The following is a 22,276-nucleotide window of genomic DNA, read 5'->3' on the forward strand; positions in this document are numbered from 1 at the left end:
CTAACTCAGAGCAATGCAGAACTGGGATCTCACTAAAAATCATTTTTTTAATTTTAGTTTCTAGAGCAAGGAAGTTTATCAGCATCCCAGTTATGGTAGTATCTCATAATAGCATACTTCGGGAATCAGTGTCCCACTCCTTGCTTGATCTGTCTCTGTGCATCATACGAGTTTGTGATAGATCTTCATAGAATCATTTAAAAATCCTTTGGAAAAATCCTTTAAGGTCATCAAGTCCAACCGTAAACCTAACACTGCCAAGTCCACCACTAAACCATGTCCCTAAGTGCCACAAAATTGTGCAATTAGACTAAGAAATACAATACATAATTGCTGAGGTAGCATTCTACAAATAATTTTAATATCTAGGTTCAAGAAAAAAATCTCTCATTCTAACTTCCCTCTATACTAAAACATATGGAACATTAGAAATACTTAACGTAACACAAAATATTTCTGTATTTCTCAAACGGTAGCTAGCACTGCACAAAACCCACTGATCAACTCCACCTTCTGCACTCTAGTATGATTTTACAGTAATTCCACAAGATGCAAATCTCCATTTATTGCCTCTTCTCATGCAGAGATGTATTCATACTTAAGATGTTAAAGATGTTTTAAAAACTAATAATGCTGTATAAATTCTATTCACTTTTATACTTGGCTTTAAAGAAAAAGTATGGCTGAGTCCAATAGCTGTTGGATTAACACCACTGATGTTTTGGGGAGGGCTGTGTGTGCTTAAATAATATTTTCCTATTGGCCCTTTGATATAATGAGGTTCAGACTCGAGTAACAGACATAGAAACATGAGGAAACCCAGCATCAACACAAGCTCTACTTGATCAGATTTCTTTTCTTTCAGGACTAACCCCAAATATCCAAGCTAGGAAACAGGTACTGCTGAAGCCTCAGCACCAAACAAAGTTCTGTGTCCAAACCAACAAGTTCTAATGGCAAGATGCTCAAGTGGGGTGTACTATTAGCTTCTGCATCACCACTTCGTATGGCTTTGTGAAGACAAACAAAGACAGTTTGGTTTGTGCCTGAAAGACAAGTGTGTTGTTACCTAAGGTCAATGATTTAAATTAGAGTAAAATATGGCAATCTTCTCAGGAAACAGTCAGTGTGTTTCACTACATCTCAGCTAAAGCAGAAAGCTACAAAAATTATTAGCACATCAGAGGTCAACTTTCATCAGATCGTTATCATACGCTTAGGAAGATGGCAGCATGCTTTTATTTTTGGATAAGCATAAATATCAATTTGAAGCAACCGGGATATGTAACAAATCATAGCTATGAAAATAAGCTGTATCTACTACTGCAGGAGAAAAACTTTGACAAAACCTGTTTTTAAACAAGAAAATACGCATTATAGAATTATAAAAGAGAAGCATTTTATAAATGTGTTCTTGCACGCTGTATATTTTTTAATGTCTACACTGAAAACTGCCTAAAATGCTTTGCAAGGGCTAGAATCATAATATCTTCAAGTATTTAAAAAAATGGCACATTGAAAATTCAAAGCATAAAGGATCTCAAAAGTTACCATGAAGTTTCTCATTTTGTGCAATTAAAGGAACTGAAACCAAGAGAAGATAATGCACTTTTCCTCTTCAACTAAATTACATGGCATAAAAACACTGCATTTGCAAAATGGATTTATGAAACTTCACCACTCGTAATTATGTCTCAGAATAAACACATCTTCCATCTTCCCATCTAAGTAAACATTCTACTCAAGCAAAACAGTCCTGCTGGTGATCTGTGTTATGCAAATTACACAAAACTACAAGTGTCCTCAGAACCAAAGAACGAGTTTACAAAAAGAAGTGCACAATGAAAAAGTAGTTGTGTCCACGTGGCAGTCATATTACAGCTTACACACTGCTCAGTTCCCTTCTTTTAGAACTAAAAGGTGATACTACCAACACGCATGTTTCCTTTTTAGTAGAGGAAAGTAGAGGAAAGGAGAATTTCGGGGGCAGACTTGAGGAATAACAGTATTAACGTCACTCTGAATAGGGGAAATCTTTGCAGAAAATCTTTACCAAAATTTCCTTCCAAGCTCAGGGTGTGCCTGGTTTCCTCCAGGAGTATACGTACAACTGGTGACCTGAATGAAAATTGCTCTGCATCCACCTAGTTTCAGACCTGTGTGTTTTAGCAGACCAGATCTGTAACTCAAGAGTTATGGATCACTTCGCTAAGATTCAATCTTACAACTACCTCTTAAAGTTAAGCCAATGCTCTACACCAGTACCTGAAACCGACTGGGAGGAAGCCTTACTCATCGCCAGCTCAAAACCCACGTAGTGTTAACAAATTGCCAATGAAGTTTCTTTGCTTTGTTCTTTTTTTCTTCTTATCCTTCAGTTGATTACAGCTTCTCTTTTTTGGCCCCTACTCTATTTCCATTGCCATTTATTTTCCTTCTTTCACACTTCCATAACATTATTTTTCATGCTTGATTCAACCATGATTCTGCAGTACATGATTCAGTTTGTCACTATTTGCTATGTCACTATTAATTTACCAAACCATCGGTATTATCACAGTTGGATCTAGGCTGTATGTCTACAGAAGAGCTAAACCAGCATTACCGAGGCCCAAGTACACGTACTCTTGTGTCTCTTACGAAGCTTTTCCTTTCAATATCATTTTGCCATATGGTAACCATATGTTTATCTGCAAGTTAATTACAGCAGACTGGGAATAAATTAAATACATACTAGAGGTTTATTTTTAAAATGTGAGGAAAAATGGAACTAAATGGAAATGAAACCTTGGAAAGAACAGGAAAGGGTACATAATAAACACTTAGTGAACACAGAAGTTGCAGATGTTTTTTCTTTACTTTTTTTCTTGCTGGGGAAGAGACAAGTCTTCTCTCCATGATTTCTCTTTAAAATTGTTGAGGCAAAAGATTAGTTTACAAAAAATTATACTCCTGACCAATGATGTGTGCACGTATACAAACGAATGTTTCTAAAAGCAAAAGCACCAAGGTACTTTATTCCATGTTTGTTTCTATAGTAAACAGGCATATTGGAAATTTGAACACACTTCTCCAGAACAGCTGAAAAGACTTGCAGGCTTGCTCGCTCTGCCTTCAGAGACATCGCATTTCCCCACTGGACACCCTGCGCTACTCCTAGGTTCCAAAATGATCTTCACCTATGAATGCTGCTCTCTCGGACACAGACACTGGCAAAGTGTCTGAAGATGACAGTGGGCCATGGGCAAGAGGCTAGAAAGGAGTTCAGAAACCAAGAATGCTTCTGCTGCTACCAGATCAACTTCAGTGCAATCCTGCCAGATGTGTCATCTGGAGCTGGCTGCCTGGGTGTTGCGTGGCTCACAAAAGCCTGTCCTCCTCCCGGAAACAAGTCTACCCGACCTATTGATCAGTGTAAGAATATACACAGAACAAGCTTGCCATCTGTTACCCAGGGGGAACACATTCCCTATCGTTTACTCCTGTATCGGATATTATTGACTATCTACTTAAACTGAAGAATCGTATCTTCTAAATTAGCTCTGGCTTTCTCTTTGCCTTTTTAAGTTTAAACAACCCTGTTTTTCCAGATTAAAATTTTAGGGCTTATTTGTTATTTTATTTAACTTTTAAAATACACTGTCTTAATACTAAGATGACTGTAGAGCCATCCTCTGCATAGTTACCTGCACAGATCCAAGTCCAGGACTTACTAATTGATTTGTGTTTTGTGGGAGAGCATTAACACTGCACCTGGGCATTTCTTTCGGTGGAAACCCACAGTAAACCAGCAGAGCTCAGCAGTTCTGTTCTTCCTCCGCAAGTTTACGGACACAGTAGTTTTCATTATATTGTATTTTGAAACCCCTACCCCACCTCTGCAGTTAAATATAATCAAACAAGTCTTGATAAACTTAATATAAGGCACTGTGTGGAAATCAGCAGATATGTCTGATTTAGCAAAAGAGATACTAAGCAGTCAAGGACAGTAGAGAGAAAAAATTATGAAAGGAAAAAAGAGGTCATATTACAGAACAGCATGAAGAATCAACAATTTGGGAAGAAATAATCGTGAGCCAATTTTTCAATAATCTGAAGGAAGTAGACTGGAGGTAAGATATTTTTAGGAGAGAAGTTAAGCTAAGTTTGTGTTTTCTTCCATTACCACAGAAGCAAGATACTTTATAGATCTTTGAATATTTTTCCGTATAGAAGATGCTGTAAGATTCTCTCTAAGCCTTTTTGATGGCTTAATAAATGGGACCAGGATTGCATAAAGCAACTTGGATTTGAAATACCACAGAAAATTTGATTATTACGTGTGACCCAACTTGCTTTTGTACAGTTTACATTATCAAGCTTGTCCAGACAGCAGATTTTAAACATAATATAAATAAAAGCATCTGAATTTAGTTAATGACTTGGCTCTGAAGCTGTGTTAGTTTTTTTTCCAAGCACCCCGATTAATTTAAAAAAAAAAATCATAGGACACAACAAAGAACGTCTAGTTCATCTAAATAAGCTCAATGTTAGGCATTTACTTTCTTAAAAGCATGATTAAAAGAAGTTTGTAGACAAGTTATTCAGCTTGTGTTGATCATTTACTGTTGTGGTTATTTCATCTTGACTGTAAATCAGATAGAAGACAAAAGTGCACAGTTAAGGACAAGAGTCAGTCAACTACTGTTAATCAATAAAACGCTATTAATTTCTACAGTTAGAAGAACAGCTGCCCACTGGTACAGTAACTGGAGTTCTTTGAGATATATTATGCCTATAAAGATAACGTACCTGCCTCAGATGACAGAATTTTTCCCTTGACTTCATTAGCCAGCAAGTCAGTTCATGTAACCAGCCAGTAATTATCATAAATACAATATACTCCAAATATGTATTACCAATTGTTGTGTGGCATCAACTCTTTCATCCCTCCCCCAAGCTTTTTTGTACTACAGACTCTGCAGAGAGAAACTCAAAGCAAGAATGGCACACAGTAGAGGAGAGAATAAAATAATCTAATAAACTTCAGTCATTATTACTTACTTACTAACACTGCCTGCCAATTAATAGATCAGGTATAGGAAAAGTATTTGGAGCCTTGTTCAAATAAAGCTTCGAGAACTGCCTTTCTGAAAGTCTGACGAGTTATTTGCTTCTATGTGGGCAAACATTTACCTTACCTGGTAAAGACACATATGTCCATAGACCCACCTGGAACATCTAAAAGATCAGTTTTCATTTCTTGCCAAGAGATATAAGCTATTTAAGAGGTCGATCTCTTGTCACTTAGAGCAAACTGTCCAACAGCAGAGAGGGCTTTAGTCAATTAGTAGCTGTCAAATCTGCTTGTACTATTCACCTTGATATCTTAAGAAAGTAGTAACTGTACTGTAATCTTTACCGGACACCAGTGACAAAGGTGCAATCTGTGCACAAAAACAAACAAAAACTTCTTGCGTGACTTGCACTCAAGAATAAAGATATGCTCCTTTTTCAGTTCCACCCAGATTTGATATCAGTGCATGAATGACAATGTCCACAGCATAATTCCCTACTGCATGTAGTACAATAATATTCATTTATCTAGCCACCGTAAGGACCAGATTTTTCCTTAAACATATGCAGATATGTATGTAAAATGCATTCTCATATACATCAGTGCATATTTTCACAAATACCATTGTAGTGGTATTATTATTACTACTACTACCACTGAGCATCAGAAGAAGGTTTAACATCTGCATTAGATGAAAAGTGAAGCTTTCTATAAAAACAGATGCTGTAGATAGGTTAAAATCTTGGCCACAAAACATCCTCTTTTAATGGTTCTACAAAGCATTACATTTAGGACAGTCTCAACAAAAATTAGGCACCTAGTAGGTTTCATTTGTCTGGTTATTAACAATTATCAGTTGCCTCAAATGTTCTGCTTATGTGAAAATAAATATTAACATGAAATGCTAACATGCCTGTTGCTATCAACAAGAAAAGGAGCCAGTCCAGTTGAAAAGACCCAGAAAGCTTTAAACCCACTGAATTCCTTTCATGTAATACCCAAATATACTACTTTAAATCTGGCTGTCAAAAGCATGACATTTCAGTTTATCAAACACATTCTTCGCATAAACAAGAGTGGAAATATTCTTGAGGAGACCCAAGCATCTACAAGAAGAGATTTATAGTACACAAAAACATTTAACGATTTATAATTATTGTATGCGTAAGGGCGTAAAGTTGTCAATCCACTGATAAATAATAGGCTCGTAAAGATGGTCAACTATCCTCATCTTTGATCTACTAAATTACTTTAATAAGAAAGCAGCAAAAATCCAAATAACGAAACAAAAGTAAAAATAAGGAACACCGAAAAACTGTAACGCTATGCACTCTGCAGCTCTGTAGTATACCTTAGACTAACGCTCTCAGAACAAGGATGATCTTGACTCAAATATTTGTATACTGCCAAGTACAAAAGAATTCAGGGCAGCGATGAGAATTCTTTAGTGTATCCACCAGGAGAAATCACATGCAGCTGCCAGGCAAACACATATTCTTATGCTCCACCTTATTTGGTTTCTAAATGCCAAAGTTGCAGTCACCAAGAATGTACTGTGATGTATGTGTATAAATATTTGTTTTATTGCTAGGTACTGCTACAACACCAAGAAGTAATAGTAATACTAATACTAGCTGCCAGTGTAATTCATTCACTTCCAATGCAACCCCGAGGCATTTTATTTGAATTTAAATGGCTGGCATCGCAGAAACATTTCAAACAACAACAATAAATTTTGTTCTTGTAGAAGTCCAGTTGAAAGAAAATTATCTAATATTACAACTTAACTTTCTCTTTTTTTCTTCTTCAGTTTTTCAAACAATCAGTTTAATTCTCTTGTGTTTTTAAAGCTCCAAGGAATTAAAGGAACACAGGCATTCATACATATAAACCTAGTGTAGTTTAAAGCTTTCCTTTTCGCAGCTATATACGAACAAGATGATTAGTCCTAACTCAACAACCTAAAGCTGTAGAATAATGCACGTTTGCAGTGGAGCACCAGCCTTTGCCAGAACGTGCTTTTACACCATTGGATTTGAGGAAGCGCAAGAAGCCTTCAAGCCCTCTAGTCCCTGTCTGCACTCATCCCAAATTCCTCCGCAAACTCTCCCCGCAGCTACCAACTGTTTTCCACACAGACCAATGGCAAATGCCACTGTTTGGCCTGAGCTACTGGCGACTCCCAATGGAACGATCATGGATCTGGATTGCGGAATGACTTCAGGACTGTTGGAATTCCTCATGCTTTGCAAAAGGACTAAGCATGCATGGCATATAGCAACGCATTGCTTTGATTCCAAAAGGCATGCTCAGCCACAATTCCACAATCATTTGGGTGATTAGTAAAGTCAGTTTAGGAAGGTACAACTGATGTCAGGGGTATTTCTCTTTTTTCTACAGTATTAGCAGCTCAGTGAAAGGGGCATGCCCTTCAGGCTTTGACCTGATGGCCTACACAGATGAACTGCTAATTGCATAAGCATATGATTGATAATGAATTCTATTAATAAATGCCACAAACTAACTGGGTACTCAAAATTTCAAGTTTCCACACAAAGTAAGAGCAATATTTTAAAAGATTTCATTTTATCGTACTATTTCAATATAAGCAACAGTGCAGATATATCCAGCATTCTAATTCAAGCAGCAATTAATGAACCTATAATTATTTGAGGTATATTAACAGGACAAACAACATAAAGTTATATGAGAAGCACCAAAAACCCAACGTCTGATTTTATTGTATATACATGGAGAAAAAGAGGGAGAGAAGCAACAATAACGAAGAGGAAAAAAATGAAGAAAGTGTAAGAAAAGAGAGGAAAAGGGGCAAGTACAAGTGAGCAAAGAGTAAGATCAAAAAGTTTGATAGGAATGGACAGATGAGTAAAAATAGTTCAAGAAAAAGGAATTAAAGCAACAAACAAAAGGAGGATTTTGCATTCCCAGAATTCAAACATGTAGTTATTCCCAGCTCATACACAAAGATGAGGATGTAACACTCAGGCTACATTTCCAAACCCAAGCAGGAACTGTAAGGTATACACAGATAATCCGATTGCTAGGTAGCAAAAATTTGAGAAGGAAGGCAAACACTGTAATGTTATTTAAAAAGTAATTCTGGATTACTTCAATACTCATTTTTTCCCCTGTAGAAAGACCTCTGGATGACTCTTCCAAAACACTCTGTGAACTAACATTTGAGGCCTCCAGCATATTCTTCATCTTTGGCTTTTTCCATTTTTCCCCCTCTCTGTTTTGGAATCAGCTCTTGTATTAGCATTTACTTGCAGCTGTCCTTGCCAGTGCAAAAGTAGCACTGTCTAGACTACGTACATATTTATGCCTCTTAAAAATAATTCAAATGATAGCTCTACAGTTCTTATAACTCCAAAATCACATTTCTCATTTCTAACATATCCTGTTGCCCTATGAATTCAGAATTACTGTCTTTCTAACAATTCAATCCTTATTAACTCATAGGATCTTTCCTGCTAATTTCTATGAGATAAAGATGTCATAACATTCAATTACCAAAGTACTTGCCGTGAAGGTACCTTATAAAATCTCCCAGCTCTCTGAAACAAAACCAGCAAACGCTTCTGACAAAATCAGTTTATTCCGCCTTGTACAAGACACATTGTATAATACAAGTAAAGGCCATGAAATATAGAAAAAGCACCGCATAAAGAATTAGATATCAATACTTTCTCCAAAGTATAGTATAAAGATCACACACAAATAGTCATCCTGTCTTCTCAACTGCTTTAATAACCAATGTAGCATGTAGGGGGAAAAAAAAGCCTTTTCCAATGAGTCAGTCACACAGTTAAAATATTGTATCTTTTCACTTTTCACCACTACTGTTAGTCATGCTAACTTTCTTTAAGCTAGCGGTAAAAATTCCATACTGGATGCAATTACATCTTCATTTTGTTACGTAGATAGACTTTGGTGACAATAGTTGCCATTTCTTCCCATTTGTCTATCTTGATTATTGAAAATTTAAGTTCATGCATGCTTGCAGAACAAAACAAATGCTACCCTTATTCTAATACTTTGTAGAGCTGTACTGCTGGGAACAAGCTTGTGGTGCATTATCATCTAGAACATGCTGGGACATTACAGTAGATGGATGCATGAAATTAGTGTTAAAAGCACCAGCTCTTTGATGCAGGTGAATACTTATTCCACTTATGAATTGTTTTTCATCCCATAAGAACAAAGTACAGATGTTAATGACAATAATTTCATTTTACAGCCCGGAAGATAGATAGAAAAACCATTTTATCATTTAATTCAATTTCATGAGAAAAACAGGTTTTGTCTTGGCTGAGAGTTGCTGCTCTAAACAGTACACAGAGGTAGCTCTGCTCAGTCTTCCCCTCACTGAAATATGAATAAAAAAAAAAAAGGAAACCTTTTCAAGATTTTAAATGGTTTAGTATTATTTAAAAAATATTAAATACTAATCTTAGGTTAACAGTACTTTGTAGGACACAATGGCTGAATAAATTTACACTTTACAGTGTAACTGAAAAAAAAAAGAAAACCAAAATCAAACAGCCTGCAAGCCCAACAACTTCCAAACTTTCTGAAGGTATGGTTAAAAAAATTTATGATTTTAAAATACGACACTATTCAAAGAGCTGCTAAGCTGATGACTCTAAGTGCTAAAATATGGTTTACTTTAATCAAAGCTTTTTAATACTTGTTAATTAAAAAATAACTTATACTCCATTGCAAGTTGCTGGCTTGTTTTATGGCACACCTTTGAGTTAGCTTTAGTGAACTCAATCTTTTAAAAATTCACTCATAAAAGGAAAAAGAGCAGTTAAAGCATTTCAGACACTTAAGCAGTTAAAACAACACGAGTTACCTTACAACCTATGTGGTTGTAAATAAAGCAGTACAAAAGTAGCAAAATGTTTTAAAGTAGAAAATGAGCAACTAATAACGAGGAAATACACAAATTAATCACACTCAGAGCTGCTGCAAACATTTTTGAGTATACTCAGAATCTGTCACTGAAATAATAAACAAATGTTACTATAAACAAACATTATGCATACATACATTATGTCCCCAAATATGGTCCATATCATCTTAAATTCTTATTACTCCACTTTCTACATCCTAGTATTTTCTCACTTGACAAGAAACTACAGCATTACTTCACACACCTTTCACTGTAACTTCTGCAGGAGTACGACATTTACCAATGCATCACTTCACAGGCTCATTTCTGATCATCCATTCTTTCCATCCATTTTAGTTGTATTCATTTGAGTTGGGCTTATGGATGCTCAGCCACAAGATTAGATAGCTACTCTCTTGAAGTGACTGTGTTAAAATTGTTAGATTAAAATCAGCTGACGAAACACTGCCTCAGTAACTGGCTTCCTTTTTTTTTTTCAATATGTTTGCCTACATAGCAATAGGTCTGATTAACAGATACATATGAATTACTTAGTGGAGCTAATTCAATAGCAATGCCACAACAGCACATTCTTCTTTGGTGGCCTGCCTCCTTGAGTAGCTCAGATGGGTGAAACTGCCTGTGCTGTCACTATTGGTCCTTGAGCTAGCCAGTTAAAGCTAATATGGATATGTCAACACACTCTGCAATGAGTTATGCATAGCCACGATTCTGTAAACTCAATCTGATATCATTTAAGTAAAGCTCATACAATAGAAATATTTTCATAGAAACTATAAAATCATTTTTTCTTTCATTCAAATATCCCAAAGTGCTAAAAGGTAAGAATGCCACACACTCTCTACATCTATATCTATATATTATTTTTTATTAAAAAAACCAAACTGCCCAAACCCAAATCCAATCTGAAAATAAACTTGGTTAAAACACATATAAACAAAGGGGTGCCAGAAAGATCATTAATTTCACTGAAAAAAAAAAATCACATACAATTTCTGAGCATTACTCTGCACTGTTCTCTTAAAATTATTGTACATATTTTGACACTCCACTCTTTCAGCTAAAATAAAGGGCTCTTCACATATAGAATATCCATTAACTGGTTCCTTCCACACTCATTAGTTTTACTCTACAGTACTTGCATTAATATAAACAAAATTACTTATAATTTAAACCTGCAGGTGATGGAGTAAAATCGCACTTCATCCCGGTAAATAATGTACCTTTGTTCCACATGCGATACATCATAATGGACAATCATTATTCTTTGAGACAAATTAGTTGCAAAAACTCTCTTACTCCCATATTCATGACATATGGATACCTGTACCATATTAAAATTAGAAGTAATAAAATAACAAGGTAGGATAACTTCACTTTGAATTGGTCTGCTATGTGTGGAATACGTTTCCATGGTTTTCAAAGGTCTTCAGAGTACAAAAGCTGAGGAAAACACCATTAAAAGTCCCCATACACAAGAAAAAAATTGTATCAATAAAAGTATTCTTCTTGAAGCAAAACTTCAAGTAAACCAACCTCAAAGATTTTTATAAAATTTAACAATTTTTGAAAAAGCAAAAAATACTTATCCAATACAGTAACATAGATTGGAACTAACTGGTTAGACAGGTTGAGGCTAAGTAGAACGTGTACAAAATAACTCTGAAAAGCTCTTGAGCAAGTCATGTCTCAGTACGTAAGTTCAGTATACAGTGACCCTGTGTCAACTGGGACCTTTAAATGTCACCCAAATGCAGACCATTGCAGGACATCCAATCCTCCCAGGTCCGAGAGAGTGCTGAACTAGAGGCACAGTTCTGCATAGAGTACAGACCATTCCAGGAGAGAAGTGAAGATAAATATAATAAAACTGCTGAGTCATTAAAAGCTATTTAAGAGCATATAGGATGATTCAAACCAAATTCCCTTCAAGTTCACTGGGAGATGGTATCTTATTTCTTGTTTAGGGTAAAAAGAAGTAACTTGTTTCAGTCGGTTTCTGGCAGAACAGAGAGTTATCTCTCTGTATGGAGATGCATTGTTTTAAAGTACGGTTTCATAAAACAAGTATCCAGGGACAGCTTAAGCTATTCCCATCCTCCCTGCTTTCCCCTTTTTCTCTCCACCAGCTAGCTACTGCCCCCTCATCTCTGCCAGCAGAACTGCTTGGGTGGCTATCCCGTGCGTCAGACCAGAAAGCAAAACGTATGAAAAAACAGCATTAGCTCTCTCAATATGACTAATAGCACACCACAAAACCAGTAGCAGGATAACAATCTGGAGACAGCACACCCCAGCACTCAGACAGGAATGCATAATACTGCCACTGAAGATTCCATCTTCTCACGTGGCTATTTCACTCAAACAGCTGCTGTACAATGAGCAAGCACTTAATAGCTTAAGTGCTTCTCAAAACACTTGAGCATTGAAACTGGCTAAAGGCAAATACTCCCAGGTCAAAAACTCTGCTCAACATCCACACAGAACTGTTCTCTAAGCAGTAGTGCCAAAAGATAAAATACCTTTATGAAGAAAGGAGCTCTGGATAAGAACAGTGACTGACATCTCCATGAAAGTTAGACTTGTCTGAGCCACCATTGAGACATGGTTTTGGATAAGTTTTGATGTTCCTGCTACTGCAATTAAACAATATTTCAGTTCCGAAGTGGTTGATTTTTAGCCAGATTGCCATTTTCCAACAGAAATAACTGTTGGTTTTGAAACAGTAAGCCCCATGCTGTGCAAGCATTTAGACACAGGATAGTGCAAGACCTAAACTAGGTTTGGCGACTCAGTAGATAGGACGTGTTGACACAACAGTAATTACCACTGAAGAGGGAACCCCCTCACGCTGTCTCACCAGTCCCCTCCTCAGCTGCAAGCTTCTCCTCATTATCTTGTATCATGAAAAGAAAACTCGGTGTTTCAGAAATAACTCTACTTGTTCTTCAGCCATTTGATGAGTCCTCCAGTTAACAAAGGAAAGGGAATGCAAAGCTTTTACTGCGAAGAACAGATAGAAATTACAGGAACAAGGTAAACTGGCAAAGTCCTTCTGAGCTCTGGAAAAAAACCACCACCACTAATGTTCTCCTTCACCAAGACATGTTTATACACGACACAAACACAGTCATCCAGAATAAGATATCCTGTTGAAACCGATGATTTTTTTGTTTCTAGCATTTCCCTTGTCAAGATGACACGGGGGAATTGTGCTGGAGTTTCAGGAAATATGCAAATCCCATTTTGCACAAGTTTGGCCACAAATGCTAGTCAGAATCATAAAGAAAACATAAATAATCACTTCATGAGGTGTTTTCAACTTGTACTCAATCCTGGATTTTGTGCACTGTGGAATTATAAATCTCTAGAAATGTGATAATCATAAAAATACCAATATGGTATTAAAAATTAAATTTAAAAATTAGATATGCATACATACACACACATACATACATATCCCTGCCATTTTTCCCCTTCCAATTCTCACTGGTAGCGCACTGCAGAATTGCTGTACAAGTAATTTTTGCCATTGTCCACTAATTCACCAAAACAAACCATTTGGTGCCACTGTTTGTAATGGGGAAAACATGAATCAACAGGCGAAGACAACTAATTTTTAGATTTAAAAGGAAACCGCAAGCAAACTTTGTTATTTTCCTCAGTGTCTTCTAGTATCAGCTGCCAACAAATCCTTCTTTTTGACTAAAAAGCTTCAAAATATTTGTCTCCTCAGTTTACATCTCCTTCCTGAGACAGTCTCTCAGTGGAGAGGCATCCTGTTACTAATTTCCACTTAATACTAAAACCAACAAATGTGAAAACATCTCAGGCAACAAGCAAAAGTGATAGAAGCAGCAAGCCACAGCAACCCAACGATGTCTACCAGATGAAATCTCAAAACAACATTTTTATCTGTAAGATCAAGTATTCATTTTCTTATTTCACTTCTGATACAATTTAACATGGCAACAGCATACAAGTTTATAAAAAACTGCATTCACTTTTTAGAGAAGTATACAATGTTCTATATAGACACTTTTTTTTGCCATTTTGCCTACAAATGGAAAGTACAACCAAGCACAACCAACTAAATGGAAGGCAAATCATTGCTTTGAAAAGGGCAAACAAATAGGGAAAGACCATTAGAATAATTATATATTCTTATTTTTAATGAATTCTAAACAATCTATTTTCAGTATTTACACACAGATAAAGTCATACTAATTTTCTATATTTAAAACACAGACTTTTTCTGTATGTTCATTTTAGTTCAATCTTTATTTAAATGGTTTAAGAGAAACACTGTCTCTTTGGTGTGGATATGATGTGCCTATTGAAGAAAATGGAACTGTATATAAGAAGCAATGGTAGGACATGAATGAAAGCCTATAGGAGGCTTACGTCTGTCTCTTAGAAACTTAGCAACTGTTTATGTCGCTATGACCTTCAAAACCCTCTTTTGAACCATTCTGAATTTTTGACAGTTTACAGGAGAAAATTATCTTTATGAAAGAAATAAACAGAGAAAACCTCTTAGGGGGTATTTCTGAGCAACAAGAACTGAAAAGAGAACTTTAAATTTATCAGAATGATACTAGTAATGTGATGGGGTTTCCCCAGAACAGAAAAGCTTACAATGACTGAAATTGTTAGAGCAAGGTCTTTGATATAGATTTATATGCCCATAATTAAACGGGCACTTGCCAAAATTAAGATCCAAGACTACAAACTGACGGGAACGCAAAAATATTTGTATAAACAGTCTTCAGTTTATACAAAGTTTGAGCTCAGCAGAAATTAGAGATAATATTATGTGAACTATGGCAAGGACAAAAAAAAAATTAAATTACTCCATCTTTTGTATTTGTGCTGCAAAATTTGATTATCTTAGAAAAAAGTTAGAAACCTCAAAAATTATATTGATGAGTAACAATACTCAATACTGGCACATGAGAAAAACCAAACCCCAAACCAAGCTCATTGTGCTATTTCAGACACACAGAAGACATGCTAAGTTGCTAAAATGAGTATTTTGGAAAAAGTCAGCAAATAGCTGAAATATAATTGCCCAATATACAGGGAAGTGTCAACATTTGAACCTGAAAAAAGAAGTGATACTATTTGAAAGGAAAGACAGAAGGACAGAGAAAATCTTACAGATTTACTTACATGGTCAGGGTTTTAAAGTCATATTTATTCAAGCTAGATGGACAACTTGCTTTGGAAAACCATAGAGAACAGGCTCTAGACATTGAAATAATCAAAATTCTACTAAATTTCTTCACTGATGCGCATAGTTAGAGGCAGTACATGAAACTGTTCTCAAATTTCAGGTAGCTGCTGAAGGAAGGGTTTATAAATTACTTCCATCTGTCTGTTCATTGGCATTTTAGATATAAAGTGAGAAAAACATATCTCAAACTAAAAATGGTGCTGTGGGATTGAATGGAAACATAACCAAGAGGCATTGAGTTGTGGCAATAATTAATATCTTGAGAAAGTTAATACTAACGAATATTAGTATTTTATATATTCCGTTCACTTCAGTGAAGAACCGGAATTGGGATGCAGTTACAGCTGAAGAGCAAGCTTTTCTATGTAAATAGATCCTAGCTACATACATCTCATATTGCAAATTTCGGTTTATTCCCACCTAAAGAAGTATTCAATGCTTTTTGCAATGTATTGTTACTATTTTTAAATATGTGAGAAAATCTGTTTTTAATTTCTCTTAAGGTTTCCCAGCAACATTTTTTCCTTCTCCTATGTTTTTTTCCTTAAGGATATTGGTGACCGCTGATTACGAAAAGGAATGCAGTAACTGCTATAGGTTTTAGAAATACAGTGTACTGCCAATCCCAAATTCCCCATCTCATGTTTTGTGCTGACTTTAACAGTTATAAATTTTTTTTTCCCCATTGCTATTTTTTTCCAACTATAAATTTGTGTGTAATATTTAAAAAAAAAAAAAACCCACATCAGTAATTTCAAAGTTTAGAATTCCATCTTTGTCTCTGATCAAAACCAGCCAACAACTGCAAAGATTCATCATGACAACTAAGAGTAAAGCAATTTTAAAAATTAATTTCATTCTTTTATTTCATTGACAGGTTAAAAAAATGCTGCTGTAATTTTCAGTACTGTCTCTTTTCTTTCAAATTCCTGAACAAAACAGAAATAGCTTTAAATTCCTGAATGTGGATGTATTTTTTGACTCACAGAAACAATATTTTCATCAGTGTTTTAGGAATAAATAAAATAATGGATTCAACTTCAACATAGCCCTAACATAGTAAACCAGGAGGTATAAGGAAATGTGTATTAATGATAATATGAGAGAAAGCTATTAAAACTAAGGATGACTGTGGAACATTTCAAGCTACAGAATGTACTCTTTTCTTGGTACCAAGTGAGACATGGTAACAGGTGACAGTGTACAGAGAGGTTTTTTTCCCCCCAGATAAGGAAATTGATAAACTGTATGCTAAGGCACACATGCATGTGGCTACTGCTCACCTGCAGCACCCTAGGAAGATACCATGAAGGATTTCAGGACACTAGAGATAACAAAAGGAGCGTACTGTATATGCAGGTGGCCCATCCCGACCTGTTGTGTCACTAATCGGACTGCAACATGAAAAGGCAGAATATTGCAGAATTAAAAAGGGGGGAGGGGTAGTATCAAATTTTCCCATGATGGTCAAGGGAAAAATGACAGAACAACCATATTATAATTACTAAAGAAAGGTATAAAGTCTGCAAAACTGGGTCAATGGGGAAGCTATAAACCTTGGCAGGCTATATATTTTGAAGTGGCTGAGAAAAGAACGTGTGAGGAGAAAAGTGGAGGAAAAGGAATAAAGGAATATAAGGTAAAGCAAATAATGTGATCAGGGCTGGTCAGGGGCACCCTAGGATGCAGCCCTGCACCTGATCATAAAGCCTGGAGAAGAAGAGTAAATCTGTTTATGTTCCGATCATACTTGTGTCTGACTGCCTTCTGTGGTCAGAAGGACTTGGGGCGCGCTCTCTGGCATTGATGAAGAACTATCAAAATGGGCAGACTGGGTATCCTGAAATCCTAACACTGTATAAAGGTGGAGGACCTGGAGATGAAACATGGCACAAGTACCATTCCGGATTCAAGTGCCTAACAATGCCATAATAATGTTTTCAGTTTTGTTTTCTAATCTTTTCCTAATAATTACTAATGTTGTATATTACCAGCGTCTTTGGCTGGTACTGAGTATTGAGCTGATATTTTCATTTGCAAGCCCTGTTTAAAGACCAGGGTGGAAGACAATAATACCAAGGCAGTCATGTCACCTTTGGAGGTGCTTCACCTAAGGTTTAGCCAGTGACATTAAGGAGAGGATTTCCTAAGATTCAAGGGGCCAGTGCCACTTGCCTTGGCAGGATATCTTGGAGAGCATGCCCTACAACATAAAACCTCACTGGGTCTACTGCAGGTATCTACGATGATTGGCACCTTCATTATGATTTGAAGAAAAATGCTCAGGAGCTTAAGATATGACTAATAGGTGACTAAAGGATGCCTTCAGTAAAGGTGCTGCACTCTGGAAGACAAGAAAAAACTATGTCTGTAAAAGAAATACAAAGCAGCAAAGTGTCCTAACAAAATAAGGAGATTGAGAGGAACTGAAATGGTGACAGACATGCTAGCTATAGCATGACATACCGAGCAAGGAAGGATAGGCCATACTCTATGTAGCTATTGTAAGAAAAAACTTCACTTTCATCCAGTGATGGATACACAGTCATGCAGAAGATGTGGACTTTCCAACATTTGTATATGATATTTCTCACAATCAATTTATAATTGCAGAAAGCAGAACATTTCACAGCTTGATGTCTTGCAAGGAACATCATGTTCCTTTAATACTTTTCAACAAGACAACATCAACATGTAGCACAAGATGCACAGAAATCATTACCTAAATACAGACATATGTAGAATACTCTCAGATAATTCTGAAATAACTTTAAAATAAAAAAAAAAATGGAGACTCATGTTACAAATAATAGTCTTTTTTAAAATGTTTTGGGGGAAGATATCCAGATAACTTTTTTTTGGGGGGGAGAGAGGAAGAATGAATGTCAAGAAAATTAAAAATCTGTAAATGTACTCCGGATGCACAAGTTCCACAAAAGCTCCAGTGCTCAGAATCTCTAACACCACAGGCCTATCATTTCGGGCTTTTTTGTACAAATTACAGAAACAGTCTGTCATGACTTGCTTCAAAAATAAGAAAACTGACACTGTCCGCTTACAAAATTTCCATCCTTTTAGTCAACATTTTCTTTGTTTTACTCCAAAGCAAGGAAAAAAAAAAATCTCTAAAACTTGTACTGCATGGCTGCCATATATGTTGTCTAAACCATCAAAACTTGGCAACTTATCACTAGCTAGGAGTCAGCCCTGCAAATAATCCTGACTCTAAGTTCTATTCAGAGAGATCTCAGAGCCAAGAGCACTCAAAAAGCCAACAAAGTCGGCATGAAAATACACCGCCTTTTCTCTAATCTTGATCAGAACACATGGAATAAGAGAATAAAAAAAAAATATACATCCATTTGAAGTAGCATTGATTTTTTTTTTTTTGAAAGCCTATTTTAATGTCATCTTCAATCACATTTTATAACCAAGCATGACACATACCCTTTTGAACCACTTCCAAATTCCTTAGGGTTTGCTAACTATTAATAGAAATAAGAGACTGGTTCTGCCTGGAGAAAAGATGGCTTAGGGAAATTCTAAGAGTAGCCTTGCAATATCAAAGAGAATAGAAAGCACAGCTCTTTATTGAGGTGCATCCTCAGGAGGATGAGAAATAAAGAAAAATTTTTTCTCAGTGGCAGTCAGGCATTGGAATGGCAACCAAGAGAAGTTGTATAAACTCTGTCCTTGATGCCTTTCAAAACCAACTGAATAAAAACTTGGTCTGAATTCAATCTTCACCCTGCTTTGAGCAGCAGGTTGGACTAGATGATCTACATGACCTCCTGAGTACACTCATACAGTAAGTGAAGAAGGCAATTTAAGCAATATTGTAAGTTATCTGCAGCTGTCTAAAATAAATGCATTCTTTCCTCTAGTATGATAAGCTAGGTTACACTTGGCATTAAACTGTTTCAGTGAAGGCTATTCATGTTCTATTCATGTGGGTTTTTTGGCCATTATGCAGACAAAAGATTACATTTTTAAAAGGTATGATGTAGAACTGAGGTTTCATGGTCTCCATAAGCTGTGATCATAAAAAGTGACTTCAACTCCTCTTTCTATACTTAAATATCATCTCTCAAATTTCCACTCTTAAACTGACCAATCCCAGATGCTTGACTTCTTAACTTTGCTTAAGAATTTTTCTTTTATTTTATTTTTTTAAGATGTCCTCCTTATATTCTTTCAGCCTGCTGGTATTCTTTGATGACTAAGGTTTTACACTTCAGGCATTTTCAAGACGATTAAGAAACAGATGTTGTTCCTCCTGTTTCAGCATGCTCCATGTATTTTAGTGGTCTTTCAGACAGAATTTGAAAATCTGTAAGCCACTTTCAACACCACAGATTCTATTATATTAACTTAAACATTAATTTTGCCCCCCCTCTGAGATTTAGAACAGAGCCACAGTAGTGAACATAAGTTTTTCCTCCCACCATTCATTCTTGCAGGAAGAAGCAAAAGATAAAAAGAAAAATAACAATAGTACCATTGTACACTGACTAATACTTCTCCTTGCTGTGAAAGGAAAAGAGGCTACTGATGCCCTCAGGAAATTCAGAAAAATTAGAATCTGATGTTGTTGAGAAGCAAGGTAGAAAGCTATGCTTAGAGGACGAAGAAAAAGCAGTGGCAAAAAAGATTCCTTTTGCCACTCACACTTTGGAAGTAATTCCATAAGATCACAAAATATTATTCTCTAGTTCATAAATATTCTTGTGTTCCCCCATGGTATAGGAGTAGGTATCAAAAGTAGACAAGTTTTATCTGCTGTTACTGTCTGAGGAAATGACTGCAAACATACAGATTTTATATCAGTATAGGGGTTCGGGAGTGTTGCTGCCTTAACTCATGAGATCCTTTACGTTCACAGAAGTGAGATTTAGATTAGTGTTCGAAAATAAGGTCTTTTGAGGAAGAAATAGAAAACAAATTTATTTTAACTGTACCAAATCGCTTAAAAGCCTATTTCCACTATTGGTTGTCATCTAACAGGTACAGTCAGAGATGTTATAAAAATCTGTAGTAACCACTATAAACAAGCCTGGTACCAATCTAAATTCTAAGCCCTCTTTTTCACTGAAGATGATTTCCTTGAATAATTTCCATTGGGTAATTTCAGCAAAGTAAGAGGGAAAGTCCCTCTACAAATAACAAGCTATAAGGAAGAGATCAGCCTGGATTTTACAAAGAGTCCATGCAAGAGGCTCCAGGCTTCCACATTCATTTCACACATCCCATGGCTCTTGCTCAAGACGTTAAGCAACAGTGCTCTTGTGGTAGTTTGCCATAAGATATAAAATAATAAAAAGTTATTTTAATTATTAGTCACTGCTGTTTACACTCTGTCTCTTCTCTCCTCAAAAGAGACCATTCCACGTTAAGGCATCTTAATAGACAATAACATTCATATTGCACAACTCATTCGAATGACTAGCCATGCATACGGCATAAATAGGTATACTATACTTACAGATGAAGCAGGTATGGGCAACTTGCTCTGCTCTCAGAGTGAATTATTCACATTAACACAGTAAATACTAGATCTCTGAGGATACTGCAATGCTTTTCACTCAAACAGCAGTTACCTGAACTGCACATGTCTGAAATAATTTGCAAGGCCATCCTAGTCTGAGGTTTTAGCCGAATATACAGTATTTTTTCTTTAGCTATTATGACAGGCAAGTTTGCATGGAAGATTTTAATGTAAATAACAATATTCAAACAATATTTAATTATTAATCTTACATACATTTATATCTTATTGGAAGACAGCAGATGATGTCCGCTTTCAGGTACTACTATTACAAATTTAAAAAACCCCAAACCCTCCAGATACCAGGTAACGATGGGAAACTCTCTTTAACAGCTCCTACAACTTTCAAACATTACTGTTCATTGTAGGAAAGTGTAATGTCATTTTCAAGAAGAGGGAGCTATGTCTTTGCAGATCCCTCAGATTGTCTTTATTTCTTCCTTAACAAAGTTGAGAAAAAGATAAGCAAGGGCCCCAATAGGCATTCTGTTTCATACTAATGGCAGGCACTACTAAGATCACAAAGCCACACTCTTATGCCAGGTAACTCGAGGGATGAAGGAGAACAAACTAGATTATTTATTTGTTTAATACAACAGGCTTTTGTTCGGATATTTTAACTTCACTGTGTTTAACAGAAATGCCACATGGCACCAGATCTAAGAGAAACTTCATTTTGGCATGCATATTACAGGAGAACAGTGATTTAAAGGTGGCACAATGAAGGCTAAACATGGATACCACCAGAACTCTAATGCCTCCAGGGCTTTTAACTCACCTATTAGAAGCAGTAACATTATCAGAGGAAATGTTTGCTTACCAGCAATTGCTTTCTGTGTGAAACCCAGATTATGGAATACGCATAAAACAGATGAATAGATCATCTTGGATCCTTAAAATTAGCAAGCCTTTGTGCTTCACTGTTCACGCTAAAGTATCTGTTTTGGAGAATTCTATATATTGATTCATTAACACCATAAAAGATCCTTCAGTCTGCTTAGAGGATGTAGGATTTTCACTGTATGATCTAGCAGAGGAGACAAGATGGTCTCCCACTCAGTTCTGGAAAGCTGCTGGAAGATGTTGACCTTTCAAAAAATATAGAGATGACATAACCTAAAAAGACCAGTTTTAAGGATTTACTAGAATTCAGCAATCCGAGATGTCACATCCAAAACTGATGCATAAAATCCAAGCTTCACATGAGCAAAGGCTGGCCAGATCCACCTTGTTGGCCTACAAGCCAGCAATCTTGTGTCCCAGCTAGGCAGCCGTTCTGGAGATGTGTGCCTGAACACTACCAAAAGATGATCCTGAGACAGCAATCAGAAGCGTAAGAAGCCACATTTAAATATATAATAAAGTGAATGCTGTCACTTTTGTCTAATAAATACAGCATCATTTAAATACGTAAAGTCTTTTAGCTGACATGCATAACCATGATAAGATCTAATTTGCTATTCTTTTCCCCGCTTGTGCTAAAACAGCTGTTGTCCTACT

The 22,276-nt window shown here is 36.2% G+C and overlaps 1 protein-coding gene across 2 annotated transcripts in view; it reads right to left on the reverse strand.

Annotated features, from left to right (window-relative positions):
* The window catches only part of CENPP (centromere protein P), a 151,745-nt gene that overhangs the window by 9,443 nt on the left and 120,026 nt on the right, over positions 1-22,276 (reverse strand). The window lies entirely within an intron of this gene.

This window comes from Calonectris borealis, chromosome 10 (assembly GCF_964195595.1).
Source record: "Calonectris borealis chromosome 10, bCalBor7.hap1.2, whole genome shotgun sequence".
Lineage (NCBI taxonomy): Eukaryota > Metazoa > Chordata > Aves > Procellariiformes > Procellariidae > Calonectris > Calonectris borealis.